This window comes from Lolium rigidum, chromosome 2 (genome assembly GCF_022539505.1).
Source record: "Lolium rigidum isolate FL_2022 chromosome 2, APGP_CSIRO_Lrig_0.1, whole genome shotgun sequence".
Classification (NCBI taxonomy): Eukaryota; Viridiplantae; Streptophyta; class Magnoliopsida; order Poales; family Poaceae; genus Lolium; species Lolium rigidum.
The window spans coordinates 24,968,659-24,977,872 of record NC_061509.1 but is presented as its reverse complement, the minus strand read 5'-3'; positions in this window follow the sequence as shown (position 1 = coordinate 24,977,872).

Genomic DNA, 9,214 nt, shown 5'->3' with positions numbered 1-9,214 from the left:
TTCTGAGTTAATAGACGCACTACTTGTATTGGTATTTCACATATCTTCTATATGTTAAATTTCTTCAGAGATGTTTTCTTGTAACCCTGTTCTTCAGAGGTTAACCCATAAAGGATGAAGGAATTCTAGGAACATGCTTTGGATAGCATCTGGGAACTGCAGGATCACAGACGAACTGAAGTTCTTACCTTCTGGTGGAACAAGCTGCGGGAAGGAGACGAGGCCTTTGAGGCTGTGGATATTGCTCATCGTGCACACGGTGCTACTACAACATTGAGTACCAGAAAGCTTTTGCTCAAAGCTTAAGAACACGCTGACAAGAACTCAAATGTATCATCGATAGTCATGCTGGCTAGGGAGTAATTGTATGAGATTTCCACAGGAAAGTGATCGCAGCGACAGTGGAAAGAAGTGGCGATGTTGCTGATGAGTTTCATGCCGAACTGACTGTGGTTCAAAGCAGTGGACCTCGCTGAGCAGCTGGGAGCTATCAAATTATGTCTCAAAAGAGTGATAAAGCTTGTGCTTTCCCTCAAAACAAAAAAGAGAACCCTCCCAGTAACATTGTTAATCAATAAATGCAAATTCAAGCATCCGGACAGCAATGCCATATGTTTGGGATACAAATTGAGCACAAACACAATGCATACAAGGGAATATCATAGACTTAATGAGACATGAGCACACAATGCTGAAAAGGGTGCACACACAATCAACATGCTTGCTTGGAAGGCATAAAAGGAAATGAACCACGTGGTTAACTGAGTGGGCCAACAATATGGAATTAATAGAAGCAAGTTTAGTTTCTCTTCATGCCAGTTCGAATAATGTCTACTGAAACCAGATAACAGACATAAATTAACTACAGAAGATACTCACTGGACAGGGTGTTTCTGCACCCAATGCATATGCATCCTTTATTGAAAATACATTTTAAATATATTTAAAAATATTAAACAAATATAAAAAATCTCGTGTACATATTGACGTATAACATGCTCATAAAGTTGTTTCAGCAAAAATCAAAATGTTCTGTGTCTTGTCTAAAAAGAAAAATTTTGGTGCTAAAATAATCCATTTATCGAGATTTTTTTTTGTCCTTCTACACAAGGCCAAAAAATGTCAGTTTTACATCAAACTTTACGTATGCACATAGAACCTATCCATATACATGAAAAAAAATTAAACTTTTTAAAATAAGTTTTGTACATACGTGCATATGTAACTGGGATTAGTTTTGAGTTTGCGATACTCACCTCCAAATGGACACGCTGCCATATGGTGATTTCTCAGAGTCCTCTCAGTACTTTCTCATTTTTTATCACTAAAATGTATGTGATCTACCACACTTTCTCATTTTCAAGCAGTCCGGATTATTGCAGAATAAAACACCTAGAAAAACATAACCGTTGGTGCTTGTGTACATCCTTGCGGTCAAACTTGAGGCAAACAACTCGGCAGATGCGACAAACAAATTACATGGCCAATGCGCTACTCACGCTAAATCATGAGTAAGGTGCATGATAAGCCACCAGCTCTCAGCACATCTTCAAAGTGTAAGGTACATGTCCTAAGCAACACAGCCAAATTGTTGCCACAAATAAGTGAGGCTTTCTTTCTTCAGAAGCTAAACTCAGAAGCACATGAGGGTGGGTGCATCATATCATTTTTGCTATAAATGAATGGTTTGAAAGCCCCGGCCTCTGCAGCGATTGCTACCCATTTTCATGCTGGTGACTCTTCATTCACCCTGGCCTTCGATGAACCGTCAGTTTAGCATCCCCCTTGTAACGGGTACATTGGTTCTCGGCTATAATACGTTTGGTAGTATTAAACTCACCAAGAATAGTGGGGTGTTCATAATTCTCTTTGGAATCTTCGCGATTACTGATCAAGTTCGACTTTTGTAGGTGTATTTACTATGTGGTACCAGTGGAATCGAAAGGCGAAGTGCTTCTGGTTGCACCTTCTTGCCTGAGCTCCTCCTTCCTATACTTTCTTCCTAATTTAATTCCTATTCATTTGAGGGCTGGAAGGTAGATTCCTACACTATATAACTTCTATATGACAACTATGGTTTGGATGGTCTGAAGCTTCCTACACCAACGAGTAGCAAGCCTCACATGCGCCGTGTTCCACGAGCAATACAACCCGGTGATATTTCTTGTTAACTGCTATGTAAAAGATTATAGAAATTAACTAGAAATATGATAACTTTCAAATCACTAAAGCTAAAATTGAGGATTGTTTTCAGCCTGTAGATTTTTTCAATATGTGTCGATTGGTGTTGGTCATGATAAATTCCCTACCCAGTATTCTGCAATTTTCCTCATTTTGTCTGCTCAATTTTCAATGTCAATCTCAATGTAGAGTAAGAGGACAATCTGCATTTCTGGTAAGTCTTCACCGAACAATCTTGGTGAAGATTAAGAAGACAATCTTCAATGCCAATCTTGATGTAGTTTTTTTAAAAACGCACACACTAAAAATACACAAAGTCATAATAATATGTATGATGACAAAATAATTTATGTGGTCAGTAATTTGTATGTTAGCGAGACTGTACAATGGATGTAGCCATTATAGGACTTGCAACTTATTCGATAGTAGCCTTTGACTCGCCGCTCCAAATAGGTAACGAACACTTTGCTTTCAGGCAATAGAGCCATACTACTTATAGCACGTCTCATAGTTCATGTGTTACCTTGTTGGTAAAACTATCTCCACATCGTCAACTGAACACTCATCATGCCACTAATCCAATATAGTTTGTAAAAAATGGATATACATATATTAAAGAACAATTCAAATAGTTCAGAAAACAAAACAAAAAAATCATACGTTGTGCTTCATCAATGCTAATCTTTAAGACGAGCTTTCATCAGTATTTTCCTCGTTAAGCTCACCTAGCAAACACGGAGTATACACAAATGACTCATCTATGTTATTTGTGTGGGCCTGGTAGTAACTTCTTGGACGTGAGTTCCCCAGGTATTGAACCTTTGAGTTAGTCAAATGATAAGCCACCACACCGAAGACATCAGTCAAATAAACAACTTCCTTGTAAGGGTGGAATCCAAGAATATCAAAGTGTTTGTAGTAGACCATAGGACCACGTTTTATTGTAAAAAAACCATCATCATCAGAATCCCACCCCGATCTCTTTTTCGTTATAGTTTGAGCGGAAACATCTTCCTTAGCATCAGACACATCATGTACCATCCAAGGTGCATCCATTGGGCGATCATATCGATCATATTTCATTAGGTGTTGGGCTAAGGGTACAAGGTCATCTTGATACTTCAGTATCCACTCCATTCGTCCACTTGATTGGTCGAGGATCCAAATCCGTAGTCGCTCGGGCACTTCGACTACTCCAAAGTACACCATATTTTGTGATCTCCCTAGATATGGCTTTATGTACCTGGTGCTCTCATTATATTTTGGCTCACTAATCACTTGGTATGTACCGTTTGATAATGAAAGCCTGGAAAAAATTTACTCACATGATATGAGTCATATGGTATTTGCTTAAACTAATCATCTTATTTTTCACTTACAGTTAATTATAGTAACAAAACAAAATAAGAGATTGTAATACGAACATTATACTAAATTAATACAGCTCAATCTTTCGTGTATATGAGAGTGCAAAATAAATGGTGTGAGAGGATCGATAAGCTCGCAAGCACGTACCTCAAAACAAAAGAACCTAGGCAGTGCACATAGAGTGTTCCTCGGCTAAAGACCCCATAGCGCTGGCAACCCCAACAGATCGGGTCGGCTTGATGCAGGAGCAAGCCCCGAACAGTTCCCGCTGGCTCGCCTTGCCGGGAGAAAGCCCTCTCCTCCCACTGACCAGTCCTCGACGAGAAAATGTCCAGCGTCCATGGAGTCGGTGGCCATTCCGATTCCAGCAACCGTCGGCTCGTGTCATCATCCACGAATGGCGGCTTGTCCATCCCCGGGGGCGCGGCGGGGACCACTATCAACTCGTAGTGCGGCGACGCCGCCGGATCGAACGCGAGGTACACACCGCTCTTGCCCTCCCGCTGCCGCTGTAGGCGAGGGATGAGCGTCCACTGCCGCGTCGCCGGGTTGCAGACGCAGAGCTCGACGGTCATGTCGCAGAGGAGGAGGCCGCCGCTGTGGTCCAGGACCGACCACCAGAAGCGCAGGCGGTCGTCGTCGGGCAAGAAGTCGAGCATGGCGTCCACGGTCCGGGAGGAGGTCGAACATATTTAATGCCGACTCATTTGAAAATGAGTGATGCGTTGAGACGCAAATGAATTGAAAAATACATACGTTTCTGAGCATGTCAGATCCGTTGACTAAAACCTCTCCCATCAGCAAAACATGATAAAGCACCGGAAGGCCAAGATGATGTATATTTACAAATGTAAACTAGATTATTGACTCTAGTGCAAGTGGGAGACTGTTGGAGATATGCCCAAGAGGCAATAATAAATGGTTATTATATATCTTTGTGTTTATGATAATGTTCACATACCATGCTATAAATTGTATTAACCGAAACATTGATACATGTGTGTTATGTAAACAACAAGGAGTCCCTAGTAAGCCTCTTGTATAACTAGCTTGTTGATTAATAGATGGTCATGGTTTCGTGATCATGAACATTGGATGTTATTAATAACAAGGTTATGTCATTAATGAATGATATAATGGACACACCCAATTAACCGTAGCATAAGATCACGTCATTAAGTTATTTTCTATAAGCTTTTCGATACATAGTTACCTAGTCCTTTCGACCATGAGATCATGTAAATCACTTATACCAGAAAGGTACTTTGATTACATCAAACGCCACTGCGTAAATGGGTAGTTATAAAGGTGGGATTAAGTATCCGGAAAGTATGAGTTGAGCCATATGGATCAACAGTGGGATTTGTCCATCCCGATGACGGATAGATATACTCTGGGCCCTCTCGGTGGAATGTCGTCTAAATAGCTTGCAAGCATATGAATGGTTCATAAGAGACCACATACCACAGTACGAGTAAAGACTACTTGTCAGGAGACGAGGTTGAACAAGGTATAGAGATACCGATGATCAAACCTCGGACAAGTAAAATATCGCGTGACAAAGGGAATTGGTATCGTATGTGAATGGTTCATTCGATCACTAAGTCATCGTTGAATATGTGGGAGCCATTATGGATCTCCAGATCCCGCTATTGGTTATTGGTCGGAGAGAGGTCTGAACCATATCTACATAGTTCGCGAACCGTAGGGTGACACACTTAAGGTTTGATATCGTTTAAGTAGATATGGAATAAGGAATGGAGTTCGAAGTTTTGTTCGGAGTCTCGGATGGGATCCAGGACATCACGAGGAGGTCCGGAATGGTCCGGAGAATAAGATTCATATATAGGAAGTCATATTCCAAGTTTGGAAATGATCCGGTACATTTATGGCAGGTTCTAGAAAGTTCTAGAAAAGTCTGAAAGAAATCACCATGAAAAGTGGAGTCCCGGAGGGACTCCACCTTGCATGACCAGCCAAACCCTAAAGGGTGGAGTCCCAGGTGGACTCCACCATAGGTGGCCGGCCACCCCACCTAAAGGAAAGGTGGGAGTCTTACCTTGGGTAGGACTCCCTCCTTGAGTAGGTTTCCCATCTATGGGAGGTTTTTGTTGTTGGGATCTTATTCGAAGACTTGGACTACAACTCTTGGGGATTTCCACCTATATAATGAGGAGAAGAGGGAGAGGGGCAGCCACTCTTGGCCGCACCACCTAGGGCTGCCCATGGCCGGCGCCCTACCCCCTCTCTCTCCCCAAACCCTAGCGCCCCTCCTCCACATACTACTCCCGCAGCGCATAGGCGAAGCTCTGCCGGAGTTCTCCACCACCACCGCCACCACGCCGTCGCGCTGCCGGGATTCCGAGGAGGATCTACTACTTCCGCTGCCCGCTGGAACGGGGAGAAGGACGTCGTCTTCATCAACACCGAACGTGTGACCGGGTACGGAGGTGCTGCCCGATTGTGGCACCGTCAAGATCTTCTACGCGCTTTTGAAAGCGGCAAGTGATCGTCTACCGCAGCAACGAGAGCCTCCTCTTGTAGGCTTTGGAAATCTTCAAGGGTTAGTCTCGTTCATCCCCTCGTTGCTCCCGTCTTCTAGATTGCATCTTGGCTTGGATTGCGTTCTCACGGTAGGAATTTTTTTCTTTTCTATGCTACGAATCCCTTCAGTGGTATCAGAGCCGTGTCTATGCATAGATGGTTGCACGAGTAGAACACAATTGTTTTGTGGGCGTTGATGCTTTGTTGTCTTTAGTTCGAGTACTTTGCATCTTTGTGGCATGGTGGGATGAAGCGGCTCGGGCTAAATTTACATGACCGCGTTCATGAGACTTGCTCCACGTTCGACATGCAACTTGTATTGCATAAGTGGCTTTGCGGGTGTCTGTCTCTCTCACCATAGTGAAGATTCAATTTACTCTTTCTATTGACAACACTAGTATCACCGTTGTGGTTCATGTTCGTAGGTAGATTGGATCTTATTCGAAAACCCTAAACCACGTAAAATATGCAAACCAAATTAGAGACGTCTAACTTGTTTTTGCAGGTTTTGGTGATGTGATATGGCCATGATGTGATGATGAATATGTATGAGATGATCATTATTGTATTGTGGCAACCGGGAGGAGCCTTATGGTTGTCTTTAAATTTCATGTTGAGTAGTATTTCAAAGTAGTTGTAATAGTTGCTACATGAGGTGAACAACCATGAAGACCGCGCCATGGACCTTGACGCTACGCCGACGATGATGGAGATCATGCCCGTTGATGATGGAGATCATGTCCGTGCTTTGGAGACGAAGATCGAAGGCGCAAAGACTAGAGGGCCATATCATATCACATATGAATTGCATGTGATGTTAATCCTTTATGCATCTTATTTTTCTTAGAACGCGATGGTAGCATTATAAGATGATCCCTCACATTAATATCAGATAATAAAGTGTTCTCCCCTCGTATGCACCGTTGCACAGTTCGTCGTTTCGAAGCATCTCCTGATGACACTACTGCAGAAATGCTTATAGCCGCCAAGCGTTTAGTGACAGGCAAAATTATGCTTGTCACTAGTACAAACACTAGTGACAGGCTCGTATAAGCCCGTCACAAGTACAAACACTAGTGACGGGCACATATAAAAGACTGTCGCTAGCAGTTTTTTGTGAAATTCAGCTGAAAGAGAAAATATATTAGTGACCGGCACCTATAATTGCGTGTCACTAAACGAACAATTTTTTGCCCAACCATCTGACCAGATCGAAGGCCCAGCTCTACCGGCTGACCACCACGCGCCACGTTTCTGAACTTGGTCCAGACCGGAGGACGAGTCGAACGTCTTGTTTGGATACATAGTTTTAGCAACCCATTCAGATAACCGTCTAAGAAATTAAAACTAGATTCCCGCAAAGCTGGTGTTTTTGCACCGTCCGTTCTTGTGAAACGCAATAAGGGCATGTACAATGGTGATGACTCAGCTATCTGTAAGAGGTGGTTAGAGCTGATTTTGGTGATGTGGAGGGAAGAGAATGAGGAGAGAGAAGGAGGCTGTCTGTAAAGTTACAGACAGTCTGTAGGCTTCTTACAGACAGCTTACAGACACCATTTTTGCTGTTGTATGAAGGGTGTCTATAATTTATACTCACATATAGCTATGACTAAAAATAGATAACTTACAGACAGACTATTGTATACACTGTCTATATCATTGTCTATAGATGACATGGAGTAATATTACAGACAGCATCTGTCTAAACCAATGTACATGCCCTAATCTTATTCTGGTTTACATCAAGGTTACAGTTTTTGGCCGCACGATGCGATCTGATGACAAGTGTGAAGTGGCATGTTCAATCTAACCAACCCCACTTTGTAGCGATCGAACTAGGTAGTTTCCGGGGTACTCGCACGAGAGAGCAGCGCGTCCCATTACCTACAACCCGTGGTCTCAATCTCCATCGAATCCCTGTGCTTCAAACCGCAGTTTCCGTCAATCCCCGCAGATTGGAATGCGCCACCTCGCAGGGCGGGGCTCTCCGCTGATCCTCCGCCGCATCTACACCTCCCGCTACAAATCCTCCGCGGCGAAAGAAATTTAGGTCGGTTCAATTGGAGACGAACTCCGGCGATCTTTGTGTAAGGTAACCAACCATGTTCACGTCTCGCTGTGTCGTCGTTTACCGTTGTGAGCGGTGGTGCCGTGAGTTTCTCTTGATCCTTCCTTTTTTGCTGCAGGACATGCTACGGTGGTTTTCAGCGGATAGTTCTGCCAGTTTCTACCTCGATTTTCACCATAGATTTTCCAAGTCTGTAGCCACATCTCGATCTAGGAATCTATCAACTTCTCATCACGCCTAAATTACCGATATGTTTTTCCCTTTTGTTTTTGTGTGTACCGGATCAGCTGAAGATAGAAACGTTCATGTGTTCATCTCAGGGAACAGTTTGTCCCCCATCAGATCAGTGCACCTGTGCCTCGGACATGCCATCTTCATAGGGACATTTTTTTTTGCCGAATGTTCATTCTTTGTAGGGTTAGGAGCAACGCACCTGTTGGAATACAAAGAACTGACGCTGCCCTTTGTTATTTCGCGCATCAACTTCAGGTTAAACACACATTTTCTTTTCAGTAGGACGTCGATGCCTGAAGCAAGGATGCTGCTGCCCTGCACCTTCTGTCCGACGTCGTCCACAGCTCCTGCAAGCCGGACTACACCTGAAGGTATCTGAAATACTTTACTATCGTTTGGTTTCTTTTTATCTTTATCACCAACGAAGACAACTACAATCTTTACCTAGGACAATTAGTACTACACATAACATGGAAATGAGCAATACTATTTCTAAATTTATATTTGTACCAAAAGTGAAAATTATGTAGTGAGAAATTATGTTTGCACGGTAGCATAATGTATTAAATCCTCGTGACTGTATATGGTTCTGAGATATGAATTTTTTTTTTAGCACAGTAGCATAATGCAATCTTGATATTACCAATTGCTAGTCTGCACTTTGAATTAACTCTCTTTTACTCCAAAACAATATAACCTGAGACATGAGTATGTAGTCAAGTTAGTTGTTACCTGGAAGGGTTCAGATTATTGCGAGAGAGATAGAGAGACTACTAGGACATGGGGAGTAGCCTTGCGATGATGCAGTAGCAGCAGTAC